General features: G+C 43.0%; 2 pseudogenes; one reads left to right on the top strand and one right to left on the bottom strand.

Annotated features, from left to right (window-relative positions):
• Positions 1–929: 929 nt before the first annotated feature.
• Positions 930–3,073, bottom strand: LOC134808128 (olfactory receptor 7E24-like; annotated as a pseudogene).
• Positions 3,074–10,116: 7,043 nt separating this feature from the next.
• Positions 10,117–11,018, top strand: LOC740367 (olfactory receptor 7E24-like; annotated as a pseudogene).
• The last annotated feature ends 5,911 nt before the right edge of the window (positions 11,019–16,929 follow it).

Here is a 16,929-nt window from a genome sequence, read left to right as displayed (position 1 = left end):
CCTAGCTTATTTCACTTAATATACAGACCTGCAATCTCATCCATTTTTTCTGCAGTGGAGAGGATTTTATTGCTTTTGAGGCTGAATAATACTTCACTGTGTGTGTATACCACAGTTTCTTATTTGAAACAAATTTCTAAACAGCAAATATTTTTAAAATGTCTCAGAATGTGAAACTTTAGGGATACTGTGCCCATTTTATTCTTTTCTATTTCCCAGTTTATGTATATGCAAGTGTATAATAAAGCAGCAATCAATGGATATATAAATCTATAACATCAACAAATGTAAAATGAAAATGCTAAGTGGTGGCTGGGCATGGTCGCTCACGCCTGTAATCCCAGCACTTTGGGAGGCCGAAGCGGGCGGATCACCTGAGGTCGGGAGTTCAAGACCAGCCTGACCAATATGCAGAAATACTGTCTCTACTAAAAATACAAAAAAAATAATAATAATAATTGGCCAGGCGTGGCAGCACATGCCTGTAATCCCAGCTACTCAGAAGGCTGAGACAGGAGAATCACTTGAATATGGGAGGCAGAGGTTACAGTGAGCCGAGATTATGCTATTGCACTCCAGCCTGGGCAACATGAGTGAAACCCTGACTCAAAAAAAAAGAAAAGAAAAGACAAGACAAGAAAAAAGAAAATGCTAAATGGTAAGAGGAAATAGCATAATAAAAATTTGTATGGTGTTGAAGGACAACGCATTTGAAGATAATATTTGAAGAAATCATATTACAACTAACTTCTTTTCTTACTTATCAGAGCTTGATGCCTCTAAAAACTTCATCATTGGAATCACCTCTGTTGCTTAAAAAAAAAAAAAAAAAAAAAAAAATCCACATACCTACACAGGTGCAAGTAAATCGGAATCTCAGGTAATGAGACCCAGGCCTCATCATTTGTAAGCTCCCCGGGTGATTTGATTCAAAGACAAGATTGAGGACCGGTGGCATGGATCTCTACACATAACCTGCCTAAATAGATTCTCCAGAAGCAGTTTATACAGAAATTCCACATGAACTGTGGAAGAGGATATGAATTTGATGTACAGTATGTCCTCACTTAACTTCTTTGAAAGTCTCTTGGAAACTTCACCTTTAAGCAAAATTATGTACAGTGAAACCACTTATTCCTCATCAACATCATAACAACTTTGAACACACCAATGGTGTTGGAGGACCTGCTGTACATTGTTTCCATAAAGTCAATATTCAGGGAATTCCAAAATGAAGTGAGGACTTTGTGTATATAAAAAGATGGTTGTGATTCCACCTGGATGACAGGGTTATTGCTCAGAAACTAAAGGAGGCCGCCTAGGCATAGAGGATTCTGTCATGAGGTTTCTGCTAAACAAAGGATCCCAGAATCCTCACCCATTCCAGTTAAAGGCATAACGAAGAAAGCAATATTCACATAGGAAATGTAGAAAGGAATAAAAGCCATCAAGCAACAACAATAATGTGACTAAGGGGCAGGATTTGCAGACATAGAGATTTAATGTGGTTACCGTTTCTCACCCACACAAGAAAAAGGATGGAACAGATCATGAGATTCGACTGTTGTGCTGCGCAGCCTCCGCAGGGCACTTTGAATGTCCCTGTTTCTCAGGCTGTAGATGAAAGGGTTCAGCATGGGGGTGACCACAGCGTACATCACTGACGCCACCACACCATTCCTGGGGGGTGGTGCCACAGCTGAAGTCAGGTGCACGCCAATGCCTGTTCCATAAAATAAGCAAACAACTGCCAGGTGAGAGCCACAGGTGGCAAAGGCTTTATACTTCCCATCTGACGATGACATCCTTAGAACGGAGGGAACAATGTTAGAGTGAGACAAAAGGATCCATGAAATGGGAAGAAAACCAAACATAGTACTATCTAAATATATGAATATGCTATTGATGACACTGTCAGAACAGGCAAGGCTGAAAAGTTGAGATGGGTCACCGACAAAATTAGAGATTTTCACGTCTTGAAGAAGGTGAATTGTAACACAATCCAACTGTGCAGCTGGGAATCCAACAGGCTAAGGAAAAAGGACACCAAAACTAAGAAGACACAGAGGTGAGGACTCACGATGACTGGGTAGTGCAGGGGGTGACACATGGCCACAAATCTGTCATAGGCCATCACAGTCAGGAGCATGTCTTCTATACATGCAAAAAGGACCAAGAAAGACGTATGTGTCAGGCAGCCCGCATGAGAGATGACTCTGCTTTGCGACTGCATGTCCACAATCATCTTGGGAACTGTGGCCGAGATGAAACCGATGTCAGCTCAGGACAGGTTGGAGAGGAAGAAGCACATGGGGGTGTGGAGGTGGGAGTCAGAGCTGACAGCCAGGATGATGAGCAGATTCCTCAGCACCATAACCAGGTACATGGACAGGGACAGCCCAGTGAGGACCGGCTGCAGTTCTGGATCCTCTGAGAGTCCCAGGAGAAGGAATTCTCAGACACCTGTGAGATTCCATGGCTCCGTGTGACTTGGACAAATTGAGAAGAAAAGAAGATTGAAAAAATAAAAGATAAAAACCAGCCCTTAATGCTGTGTGTTTATTTTGGATGCAAGCAATTCACAAGGAACATTTTCACACTTGAGGACCATACACCGTCAGCAATATTTCTCAGGTGTGACAAACCCAAAAATCTCAGAATTATTACATGATTTACTTTTCTGCTATTCAACTCTTTCTGTACATACTACTTTAGAGAAAATCCACTGAAGAAGGTTAGAAGACCAAAACGTCATATACAGCAAATCTGTGGTCTCAGTGAAATATGGCCTACTCTTTTCAGAAAAAATAAAATGCAATAAAAATATTCTTCTCTCTTGAAGAAAAAGATCTCAGTCTAATTGAAAGAAATTAAGAAGTAGTGAAATACACTATTTTATTCTGACACCGTGCTACAAATTCCTTTGAGGTAGAATATTTAAAAGGATGATACAACAGCTAGGACCGCATTATCTAAAAAACAAAATCGAACCTTATAGTTCTTAATTGGAAGACCTTTTAACATGCCAGTTACTTTTCATATTTATTATCATCCTCAGGTTTTCTGACATCATTTCTGCATAAAAGTACATGCACACTCAAATATGGGAGCTGTGTTTCCAAATTAATTGAATATATAACTCTTGGCCGAGCGCGATGGCTCACACCTGTAATCCCAGCACATTGGGAGGCCGAGGCTGATGGATCACCTAAGGTCAGGAGTTCCAGACCAGCCTAGCCAACATGGTGAAACCCGGTCTCTAGTGAAAACAAAAAAAAATTAGCCGGGCGTGGTGGCGGGTAAACGTAGCTACTCGGGAGGCTGAAGCAGGAGAATCCCTTAGAACCTGGAAGGCAGACATTGGACACCCTGTGATATTAGTTTTGATATCCTAGGGAGATATTGCTCCTGACAGCAGAGTGGGCACTCTGTGATATTATTTGTAATAGCCTAGAAAAATATTGCTCCTAATATCACAGTGGCTGTACACCCTGTGATATTAATTGTAATAACCTACAGAGATATTACTCCTAATAATACAGTGGGTGTACACCCTATGATATTATTAATAATATATTATTGAGATACGACTCCTGATATCACAGTGAGTGTACACCATGTTTGTACACCCTGTGGTATTATTTGTAACAATTTAGAAAAATATTACAGCTAATATCAAAGTGGGTGTACACCCTGCGATGTTGTTTCTTATCTACTAGGTAGATATTACTCCTAATATCACAGTGAGTGTACACCATGTGTGTACACACTGTGAAATTATTCATAATACCCTAGGAAGATATTACTCCTTATATCACAGTGGGTATACAACCTGTGATATTATTTGTAATAACCTAGGGAGATATGATTCCTAATATTACAGTGGGTGTACACTCTGTGATGTTATTTGTAATATCCTAGGAAGATATTACTACTAATATCAACGTGGATGTACACCATGTGTGTACACTCTGTGATATAATTCATAATATCCCAGAGAGATATTTCTCCTAATATCACAGTGGGTGTACACTCTGTGATATTCTTCGTACTATATTAGTGAGATGGTGTTCCCAGTATCACAGTGGGTGTACACCATGTGATATTATTCATAATATCCTAGAGATATATTACCTCTAATATCACAGTTTCTGTATACCCTGTGATATTATTCATAATATCCTAGGGAGATAGTATTCCTATTATTACAGTGTGTGTACACCATGGGTGAACACCCTGTGATGTTATTCGCAATATCCTAGGGGGATATTACCCTTAATGTCACAGTGGGTGTACACCATGTGTGTACACACTGAGATGTTACTCGTAATATCCTAGGGAGAAATTAGGCCTAACGTTACAGTGAGTGTACACAATGGGTTTCTATTCTGTGATGCTATTCGTAATATCATAGAAAGTTATTATTCCTAGAATAATACAGTGGGTGTATACCATGTGTATAATACATGGTATAATACAGTGGGTGTATACCATGTGTGTATACTCTGTGATGTTATTCGTATTATCCTAGATAGATAGTTCTCATAACATCACTGTGGGTGTACATCATGTATGTACACAGTGGGTGTACAGCCTTGTGATATTATAGGTAATATCCTTGGGACATATTACTCCTGCTATCATAGTGGGTGTACACCCTGTGATAGTATTTGTAATATCCTAGGGAGATATTACTGTGTACCCTGTGATATTATTTGTGACATTTGAGGGAGATATTTCTACTAAAGTCAGAGTGGGTGTACAGCCTGTAATATTCTTTCTAATATCACAGTGGGTGTACACCATGTGTGATTTTTTCTAATATCCAGCAGGGGAGAGGATGATATTGCTTCCAATATCACAGAAGGTGTACACCCCCCTGTGATATTGTTCCTAATATCCAGGAAAGGAGAAGATGACACTATCCCCAATATTACTGGGTTTGTACCACCCCCTGCAGGGATATTGTTCTGAATATCCAGAGGTGGAGAGAATGATATTACTCACAATATCACAGGGGGTGTACACCACCCCTGTTTGATATTCTTGGTAATATTCTGGGGGGCAGAGGATGATATTACTTCCAATATCGCAGGGTGTGCAAACACCCCCTGTGATATTGTTCCTAATGGCATGTGAAAGGGAAAATATTACTCCCATTATCGCAGGGGGTGTTCAGCCCTGATGATATTGTTTTCTAATATCCAGGGAAGGAGAGTATGATATTACCCCCAATATCACAGGGGTTGTACACCTTTTGTGATACTGTGCCCAATATCCAGGGAAATAGAGGATGATATTACTCCCAATATTGCAGAGGGTGGACACCCCCATGGGATATTGTTCCTAATGTCCCAACGAGTAGACGATGATATTACTCCTAATATCAAACTAAATGTACACCACCTCTGTGATATTGTTCCTAATATCCAGAAAGGAAAAGAATGATATTACTCCCAACAGCGTAGGAAATGTATACCCGTGCTGTGAAATTTTTCCCAATATCCAGGTGGGGAGAGGATCATATTACTTCCAATATCGCAGGGTGTGTACACCCACTCTGATCTTGTTGCTAACATCCAGGTTTGGGGAGAACGACATTACTCCCAATATCGCAGGGGGAGTACATCCCCCCGTGACCTTGTTAGTAATTTCCTGGGTGGAGACGATGATATTACTCCCAATATCGCAGGGGGTGTACACACCCCTGTGATATTGTTCCTAATATCCAGAGCGAAAGAGGATGATATGACTCACAATATCGCAGGGGGTGTACACCCCTCCTCTAATTGTTCTTAATACCCTGGGAGGGAGAGGATAAGATTACATTGAATACCACAGGGAATGTACACCCTCCTCCTCTGATACCCTTCCTAATATCCAGGGGAAGAGAGGATCATTGTACTCCCAATATCTCAGAGGCAGTACACCCCACCTGTGATATTGTTCCTAATATGCAAGCGGGGAGAGGATGATACTACTCCCAATATCACAGGGGTGTTCACATCCTCAGTTACATTTTTCCTAATATCTAGGGGAGAGAAAATTATATGACAGCAAATGTCACAGGGTCTGTACATCCCTTCCTGATATTGTTCCTAATATCCAGGGCAGAAGAGGATGATATCAAATATCAAAGGGGGTGTACACCCCCCTTACGATATTGTTCTTTATATTCATAAGGGGAGACGATGATATTACTCTGAATATCATAGGGGTTGTTCACACCCCCTCTGATATTGTTTCTAATATCCGGGGGGGAGAAAATAATATTACTTCCAATATTGCAGGTGGTGTATACCCCACCTGAAATATTGCACTGAATATCCAAAGAGGGAGAGGATGGTATTCATATCAATATCGAAGTGTGTGTACACGCCCCTTGTGATATGGTTTTTAATATCCAGGGATAGGAGGATGATATTAGTCCCAACGTCACAGAGGGTGTACACTACCCCTGTGATATTGTCCCTAACTTCCACAGGGGAGAGGATGATATCACTCCCAATATCTCAGAAGATGTATATCCCCCGTGATATTGTTCGTCATATCCAGGGAGGCACACGATGACTTTCCATTGAATTTCGCGACAGGCGTACACGTACAGTGTGATATTGTTCCTGATATCCAAGAAGGGAGAGGATGATATTACTCCCAATAAAGCAGTGGGTGTACATTACCCCTGTGTTATTGTCCCTAATATCCGGGGGCGGGGTGGGGGAGAGGATAACATTCCCTCAAATTTAGCAGGTGGTTTGATGCCCCTTGTGGTGTTGTTTTTAATATCCAGCAGGGAAGACAATAATACTATTTTTGATAGTCCAATTCTTCCACTCCACCTTTCCGGAACTCTGAGGCCGGGAGGCGGCCTGCAGTTTCCGTGTGATCCCCAATACCTTTGCCATCTTCTGTAGCAAGTCAGCCACAAATGCAGGCCCGTTATCTGAGCCGATCCGGAAGGGCAGTCCCAATCTAGGAATCAGATCTCGAAGAAGCACATGGGTTACTTCATGAACTTTCTCAGTTCATGTTGGATAAGCCTCCACCCACCCACAGTAGGTACACCCAAGGACTAGTAAATACTTATTACCTCCACACTTTGGCATCTCTGTGAAGTCTACCTGGAGATCTTCAAAGGGGGCTGCTCCATAAGTTTCTATGCCGGGCAGAACGGCTGGACCTTGCCTCGCATGATACTGTCGGCAGGTAACACACAGCTGGGTCACCATTTTGGCAAAGGCTGACAAATCCAAGATGTAGAAATACCGGCCTAACAACTTTTCCAGTGACTCCTGACCTAGATGGGTGGTTTCATGCACAGCCAGTACAACTGCAGCTCCCAGCAGCTGTGGCACAGCTACTCTCCCAACTGGTAACCGATTCCATCCTTCCTCCATCACTTGTCCTTCCCTCTACCTGGAGAAAGTCCTTTTTTCTAAACTTTAGAAGAAGTAGGTCCAAGATCATGTGCTTGAGGGAGCAGAGGGGCTGTGACTGATGCCTGGAAGGGGATCGAAAAGATGCTGCTTTTCGAGCCTCTGAGTCAACACGGGAATTCCCCAAACCCACCAAGGTAGAAGCTCGCTGGTGTCCTTTGCAATGCATAAGTGCCACCTTGTGGGGTTTCCATACTGCTTCTAATAATTGCAAGATTTCTTGTTGATATTTTCTGTCTTTTCCCCCAGAGTTCAACAGCTCCCTCAAATGTCACAAATAATACCACAGGGTATACAGTGATATCTCCCTAGGATATTACAAATACTATCACAGGGTGTACACCCACTGTGATAACAGGAGCAACACATCCCAAGGATACTACCAGGAATATCACAAGGCTGTACAGCCACTATGACATAAGAAGTGATATCTCCCTAGGATATTATGAATAACATCACAGAATGTACACCTATGGTGTGCACCCATGGTGATATTAGGTGTACTATCAACCCAGGACATAACCAATAAGACCACAGGGAGTACATACATGATGTACACACACGGTGATGTGATGAGAACTATCTCCCTAGGATAATACGAATAACATCACAGAGTGGACACACATGGTATACACCCACTGTGGCACTAGGACTAATAACTTTCTCAGATATTATGAATAGCATCACAGAATAGAAAGACATGGTGTACACCCACTGTAACACTAGGTGTAATTTCTCCCTAGGATGTCACGAGTAACATCTCAGTGCATACACACATGGTGTACACCCACGGTGACATTAAGGGTAATATCTCCCTAGGATATTACCAATAACATCACAGGGTGTCCACCCATGGTGTACATGCACTGTGATGTTAGGGATAATATCTCCCTGGAATATGATGAATAATACCACAGGGTGTACAGAAACTGTGATATTAGAGGTAATATCTCTCTAGGATATTATGAATAATATCACAGGGTGTACACCCACTGTGATACTGGGAGCAATATCTCTCTAGGATAGTACAAGTAATATCACAGAGTGTACACCCACTGTGATATCAGGAGAAATATCTCTCTGGGATATCACAAATTATATCACAGAGTGTACACACGTGGTGTACATCCACTTTGATATTAGGAGTAATATCTTCCTAGGACATTACAAATAACCTCACAGAGTGTACACCCACCATAATAGTAGGAATCATATCACCCTAGGGGATCACCAATAATATCACAGGGTGTACACCCACTGTGATATTAGGAGTAATATCTTCCTAGGGTATTACAAATAATTTCACAGTCTGTACACACATGGTGTACACTCACTGTGATATTAGGAATAATATCTACCTAGTAGATAACAAATAACATCACAGGGTGTACACCCACTTTGATATTAGCTGTAATATTTTTCTAAGTTGTTACAAATAAGATCACAGGGTGTGCAAACATGGTGTACACTCACTGTGATATCAGGAGTCGTATCTCTGTAATATATTATGAATAATATCACAGGGTGTATACCCACTGTATTATTAGGAGTAATATCTCTGTAGGATATTACAATTAATATCACAGGACAGGGTGTACAGCCACTGTGATATTAGGAGCAATATCTTTCTAGGATATTACAAATAATATCACAGAGTGTATGCCCACTCTGCTGTCAGGAGCAATATCTCCCTAGGATATCAAAAATCCTATCACAGGGTGTCCAATGTCTGCCTTCCAGGTTCTAAGGGATTCTCCTGCTTCAGCCTCCTGAGTAGCTAGGGTTACCCGCCAGCACACCCAGCTAATTTCTTTTTATTTTCACTGGAGACGCGGTTTCACCACGTTGGCCAAGCTGGTCTGGAACTCCTGACCTCAGGTGATCCATCAGCCTCGGCCGCCCAAAATGCTGGGATTACAGGTGTGCACCATGGCGCTCGGCCAGGAGTTATATATTCAATTCATTTGGAAACACAGCTCCCATATTTGAGTGTGCATGTACTTTTATGAAGAAATGATATCAGAAAACCTAAGGATGATAATAAATATGAAAAGTAACTGGCATGTGAAAAGGTCTTCCGATGAGGAACTCTTAAGTTTCTATTTCATTTTTAGATAATGCGGTCCTAGCTCTTGTATCGTCCTTCTACATATTCTACATCAAAGGAATTTGTAGCACGGTGTCAGAATAAAATAGAATGTATTTCACGGCTTCTTAATTTCTTTCAATTAGACTGAGATCTTTTTCTTCAAGATAGAAGAACATTTTCATTGCATTCTATTTTTTCTGAAAAGAGTGGGCCGTATTTTACTGAGATCACGGATTTGTTATATATGACGTTTTGGTCTTCTAACCTTCTTCAGTGGATTTTCTCTAAAGTAGTATGCACAGAAAGAGTTGAATAGCAAAAAAGTATATCATGTAATAATTCTGAGATTTTTGGATTTGTCACAACTGAGAAACATTGCTGGCGGTGTATGGTCTGCAAGTGTGAAAATGTTCCTTGTGAATTGCTTGCATTCAGCATGAAGGGTTGGTTTTTGTCTTTTATTTTTCCAATCTTCTTTCCTTCTCAAGGTGTCCAAGTCACACAGAGCCACGGAGTCTCACAGGTGTCTGAGAATTCCTCCTCCTGGGACTCTCAGGGGATCCAGAACTGCAGCCGGTCCTTGCTTTGCTGTCCCTGTCCCTGTCCATGTATCTGGTCATGGTGCTGAGGAACCTGCTCATCATCCTGGCTGTCAACTCTGACTCCCACCTCCACACCCCCATGTACTTCTTCCTCTCCAACCTGTGCTGGGCTGACATTGGTTTCACCTTGGCCACCGTTCCCAAGATGACTGTGGACATGCAGTCGCATAGCAGAGTCATCTCTCATGCGGGCTGCCTGACACATATATCTTTCTTGGTCCTTTTTGCATGTATAGAAGACATGCTCCTGACCATGGTGGCCTATGACTGCTTTGTAGCCATCTGTCGCCCTCTGCACTACCCAGTCATTGTGAATCCTCACCCTCTGTGTCTTCTTCATTTGGTGTCCTTTTTCCTTAGCCTGTTGGATTCCCAGCTGCACAGTTGGATTGTGTTACAATTCACCATCTTCAAGAATGTGGAAATCTCTAATTTTGTCTGTGAGCCATCTCAACTTCTCAACCTTGCCTGTTCTGAAAGTGTCATCATAGAATATTCATGTATTTCGATAGTACTATGTTTGGTTTTCTTCCCATTTCAGGGATCCTTTTGTCTTTCTATAAAATTGTCCCCTCCATTCCAAGGATGTCATCGTCAGATGGGAAGTATAAAGCCTTTGCCACCTGTGGCTCTCACCTGGCAGTTGTTTGCTTATTTTATGGAACAGGCATTGGCGTGCACCTGACTTCAGCTGTGGCACCACCCCCCAGGAATGGTGTGGTGGTGTCAGTGATGTACGCTGTGGTCACCCCCATGCTGAACCCTTTCATCTACAGCCTGAGAAACAGGGACATTCAAAGTGCCCTGCGGAGGCTGCACAGCACAACAGTCGAATCTCATGATCTGTTCCATCCTTTTTCTTGTGTGGGTGAGAAACGGCAACCACATTAAATCTCTATGTCTGCAAATCCTGCCCCTTAGTCACATTATTGTTGTTGCTTGATGGCTTTTATTCCTTTCCACATTTCCTATGTGAATATTGCTTTCTTCGTTATGCCTTTAACTGGAATGGGTGAGGATTCTGGGATCCTTTGTTTAGCAGAAACCTCATGACAGAATCCTCTATGCCTAGGTGGCCTCCTTTAGTTTCTGAGCAATAACCCTGTCATCCAGGTGGAATCACAACCATCTTTTTATAAACACGAAGTCCTCACTTCATTTTGGAATTCCCTGAATATTGACTTTATGGAAACAATGTACAGCAGGTCCTCCAACACCATTGGTGTGTTCAAAGTTGTGTAGTTATACTGTGGATTAGGAATAAGTGGTTTCACTGTACATCATTTTGCTTCGAGGTGAAGTTTCCAAGAGACTTTCAAAGATGTTAAGTGAGGACATACTGTACATCAAATTCATATCCTCTTCCACAGTTCATGTGGAATTTCTTTATAAACTGCTTCTAGAGAATCTATTTAGGCAGGTTATGTGTAGAGATCCATGTCACCGTTCCCCAATCTTGGCTTTGAGTCCCATCCCCTGGGGAGCTTACAAATGATGAGGCCTGGGTCTCAATACCTGAGATTCTGATTTCCTTGCACCTGTGTGAGTATGCGGATTTTTTTTTTCTTTTACAGCACCAGAGGTGGTTCCAATGACGAAGTTTTTAGAGGCATCAAGCTCCAATGAGTAAGAAGAGAAATTAATCGTGATATGATTTCTTCAAATATTATCTTCAAATGCATTGTCCATCAACACCATAAAAATGTCTATTAGGCTGTTTTTTCTTACCATTTCACATTTTCTATTTCTTTCTTTTCCTTTTTTTTTTTTTTTTTTTTTTTTGAGGCAGAGTTTCACTCTTGTTTCCCAGGCTGGAGTTCAATGGCATGATCTTGGCTCACTGCAACCTCTGCCTCCCGTATTCAAGCGATTCTCCTGTCTCAGCCTTCCAAGTAGTTGGGATTACAGGCATGCGCTACCATGCGCGGCTAATTTTTTTTTTTTTTTTTTTTTTTTTTTTTGTATTTTTATTAGAGACAGTGTTTCTCCATTTTGGTCAGGCTGGTCTTGAACTCCCGACCTCAAGTGATCTGCACGCTTCCGCCTCCCAAAGTGCTGGGATTACAGGCGTGAGCGACTGTGCCCAGCCACCACTTAGCATTTACATTTTACGTTTGTTGAAGTTATAGATTTATGCATACGTTGATTGCTGCTTTGTTATACACTTGCATATACATAAGATGGGAAATAGAAAAGAATAAAATGGGCACAGTATCCCTGAAGTTTCACATTCCGAGACATTTTAAAAATATTTGCTCTTTAAAAATTTGTTTCAATTAAGAAACTGTGGTATACACACACAATGAAGGATTATTCAGCCTAAAAAGGAAGAAAATCCTCTCCGCTGCAGACAAAATGGATGAGATTGCAGGTCTGTATATTAAATGAAATAAGCCAGGCACAGAATGACAAATATTTCATGTCCTCACTTCTAGGTAGGAAGAAAAAAGGAAACCTTGGCCAGGTGTGGTGGCTCAGGCCTGTAATCCCAGCACTTTGGGAGGCCGAGTCACACGGATCACTTGAGTCCAGGAGTTGGAGACCCGCCTGGCCAACATGGTTTTTCTTTTGTTTTGTTTTTCAGATGGAGTCTTGCTCTGTTGCCCAGGCTGGAGTGCAGTGGTGCGATCTTGGCTCACTGCAAGCTCTGCCTCCCGGGTTCATGCCATTCTCCTGCCTCAGCCTCCCAAGTAGCTGGGACTACAGGCACCCACCACCACACCTGGCTAATTTTTTGTATTTTTAGTAGAGACGGAGTTTCATCGTGTTAGCCAGGATGGTCTCGATCTGACCTCGTGATCCACCCGCCTCGGCCTCTCAAAGTGCTGAGATTACAGGCGTGAGCCACCGCACCCGGCCCATGCTGTATCCTTATCTATTGTCTCTTGTTGTTGGTTTGTTTTTGAGCCCAGAAATAACTTCTCACCTATATGTTCAAATGATTTTTCACATGAGTGCTAAGAAAGCTCATTGGTGGAAAAGCAGCCTTTTCAAGAAATGGTGTCAGAGGAACTTGATTTCCACATGCAGAAGAATGAAGGTGGACCCTATGTCACACCAGGTGCAAAAATTAACACAAACTGGATCAAAGACCTAACCCCAAGTGCTAAAAGTATCATAGGCCTAAAAGAAAACATTGGCCACACTTTCATGACATCGGATTGGGCAATGCTTCTGGGATACGACCCCAAAAGCATAGGCAACGAAAGAAAATTAGATTCCTTGGATTACATCTAAATGACAGACACTTCTGTGCAGCAAAAAACACTGTGACCTGAGTGAAAAGATAACCCATGGATTAGGAAAAATATTTGCAAATCATCTATCTGAAAAGAGGCTGATATCCATCATACGTCAAGAACAGCTAGAACTAAACAACAAGAAACCCAAAGCATCCCATTAACAATGGTCAGGAGACTCGAGTAGACGTGTCCCTAAAGAAGATATAGCAATGGCCAATAAGCATCTAAGATGATGTTCAAAATCACTCATCATAGGGAAGCGCAAATCACCCATCATAGGGAAGCGCAAATCACCCAAGAATGTGATACCACACGTTAGGATGGATATGATAAACAAACAAGCATTGGTGAGACTAGAGGGAAGTAGGAATGCTCGAATACGATTGGACGGAATGTAAAACCGTGAAGGAACAGGGAAAATACTATGGCGTGTACTGAAAAAATTAGAAACAGAATGATCAGATGTTCCCGCAGTTGCATTTGTGGGTACCTACCAAAAAGAATTAGAAGCCAGGAGTGGAAGAGAGATTTGTGCACCCATATTCATAGCAGCATTATTCACAACAGCCAAAATGTGGAAGCAACCTAAGGGTTTGTGGACAGATGAACGAAAAAGCACACTGCAGTGCATTCATACAATGGAAGACTATTCAGCCTTCAAAAGGCAGGCACTTCTGGCCGGTGCGGTGGCTCACGCCTGTAATCCCAGCATCTTGGAAGATCGAGGTGGGCGGATCACCTGAGGTCAGGAGTTCAAGACCAGCCTGGCCATCTTGGTGAAACCCTGTCTCTACTGAAAATGCAAAAAATTAGCCGAGCGTGGTGGCGTGTGCCTATAGTCCCGGCTACTCGGGAGGCTGAGGCACAAGAATCGCTTGAACCCGGGAGGCGGGGGTTGCAGTGAACCCAGATTGCGCCACTGCACTCCAGCCTGTGTGACAGAGTGAGACTCCATGTAAACAAAAAACAAAACAAAATGAAACAAAAACAAACAAAACAACCAGACAGGCACTTCTGACACAGGCTGCAACATGGATGAACCTTGAAGACATTATCGTCAGTGAAATAAATAAATCCCAAAAGGATAAACACGACCAGGCTCAGTGGCTCGCACCTGTAACCCCAGCATTTTGGGAGGCTGAGGCAGGCAGACCACTTAAGGTCAGGAGTTCAAGAGGAGCCTGGCCAATATGGTGAAAGCTCTTCTCTATTAAAAATACAAAAACTAGCTGGGCGTGGTGGCGCACGCCTGTAACCCCAGCTACTCGGGAGACTGAGACACAAGAATCGCTTGAACCCACGAGGTGGAGGTCGCAGTGAGCCGAGATCACGCCACTGCACTCCAGCCTGGGCGACAGAGAACAACTCTGTCTCAAAAAAAAAAAAAAAAAAAAAAATTCACCACGGTATGATTCCACTTCTATCGTGTCTAGAGTAGTTAAACTCATAGAGTTGCAAATTAGAATGGTGGCCCCCGGGGTGGGCGAGAGAAGAATGGAGAGTTTGGTGAATGGGTGCAATTTCCATTTTGAAAGATAAAACTGTTCTGGAGATGATGGCGGTGATGGTTGCTAAACAATGTGAATGTACTTAATGTCATTCAACTGTCAACTGAAAAATAGTGGAAATTGTCAATGTTTATACTGGCCATTCTAGATGAAATCATATATATTTATAACTTTTAGTATTGATACGTGGTCTATTTTCCCATAGTAAAAGATGAAAATGAAAGCAGTTGGATCTTTAAAAAGAAAAGAAAGAGGGGAATAATACACACAAGCTTCCTCCTGATGACAGGAAGATCCCCAAAGCTTCTATGGACACTCGCTTTTCTTTTCTTCTTCCTGCATTCTTATGAGGAAATCTGTAGAGATTGGGGAACTTGGGCGACTTTGGCTAATGAGGAGTTCTGTGCCTTGAGCACCGCAGGCCATAGAATAGTCAATACTCAGTCTGTGCCTCCAGCCCTGCAATGTGAGGTTCCAGTCCTGTGGGCTGCACACCCGTCACCTGTATCAGGAGGCTCATGTCTCACCCTGTCTTCTTGCCAGCCTTGAGGACAGAGTCTGAGCCTCCGTCATGCACCACGCAGGGAGGAGGGAGGACAGTGGACCTGTTCTCCGCGGTCATGGCCCAGCAGAGGGGAAGGGCATTTCAGTGAGTGCTGAGGGACAGACAGAGGCTTGCTTTGTTTCCTCATCATCAGGACAAACAGGACAGTACAGTGGGGAGATGGGAGGAGACCAAGGTGCAAACTGTTAGCTCAGCAGACTGTGGAGATTCTGTTCTTGCTTGTGGTGGGGGGTCTCAGAAATCTTATTCAAAATTTCGCCTTCCTCTCCCACTGGTTGTCCTTTTCATAGACACCTCACCCATGATAGCAGGGAATGAGTCCCTCTAAACTATTCCCTGAGAACAACAAAAAGATGGTGAAGGTGATGATGAGGATAAAGAGGATGATGACAGACACCAGGGCATCATGAACCCTTACTGAGGGCTTCCTAAAGGCCAGGCTCTGAGCTCTGTGGTCTATGCTGCTTGCTTCATTTCATCTGTGTAGTCGCCCAGTTATTAGTGCACATTTCATGATGATTTTACAGACTAGAAAAGGAGCAACGCATTTTCATATAACTTGTACCAGATCATGAAGTCAAAAAGGGTGAAGCCCAATTTGAACCAGGCAGTCTAAGTCCGGACACATGGCATTTGGCCAGTCCTCTCCCTGCATCCAACCTGCCCTCTCCAATCCTTGTCCCTCAGGCCGATGCCCCTGCTCACTGTGCCCTTCCCTTTGGGGGTTCCTTGTAGACCACAGCTAGACCAGTGGGTGCCACAATCACTGTGTCAAGTATGGAAACGGCATCTGAGATCACATCAAAGATTCCAGAAAGAATTGGCACAGGATCATTTGGGATGCATCTCTCCCTTGCCCCTGTTCCTGGCTTTCCTTACAGCTCTCGACTTCCTCCAAGGAGTCATCAATTCGGGGTTTGGCTTCCATTCCTATTGAGGAAGCTGGAAACCATTTCAAAAATGCTCCTCAGATGTGCCTGTGGTTAAGACCTCTGAGCTCTGTTGAAAACTTCTGGAAGCTGGGCGCGGTGGCTCACGCCTGTAATCCCAGCACTTTGGGAGGCTGAGGCAGGCAAATCACAAGGTCAGGTGTTTGAGACCAGCCTGGCCAACATGGTAAAACCCCGTCTCTCCTAAAAAGAGAAAATAAAATGAGCCGGGCGTAGTGGCGGGCGCCTGTAATCTCAGCTACTCAGCACGCTGAGGCAAGAGAATAGCTTGAACCTGGGATGTGGAGGTTGCAGTGACCGAGATCACTCCACTGCACTCCAGCCTGGGCAACAGAAAGAGACTCCATCTCAAAACAAAAACAAAAAAGAACCCACAACATTTTGAGGGTTGGGAGACCATCAGGTATAGTGCCCGGGACTTAGAGTCTGGCCATTAATTTTCAATACCACCCTTTCTACTTATCTGTATGGCAAGGGGTGAGACATCCATCCTCTGACACTCAGCACTCTCATCTGAGTTGATTTCTAGTTGACCCA

Source organism: Pan troglodytes, chromosome 14, assembly GCF_028858775.2.
Source record: "Pan troglodytes isolate AG18354 chromosome 14, NHGRI_mPanTro3-v2.0_pri, whole genome shotgun sequence".
In the NCBI taxonomy this organism is placed as follows: domain Eukaryota; kingdom Metazoa; phylum Chordata; class Mammalia; order Primates; family Hominidae; genus Pan; species Pan troglodytes.
This window is presented reverse-complemented; position numbering and strand designations above follow the sequence as displayed.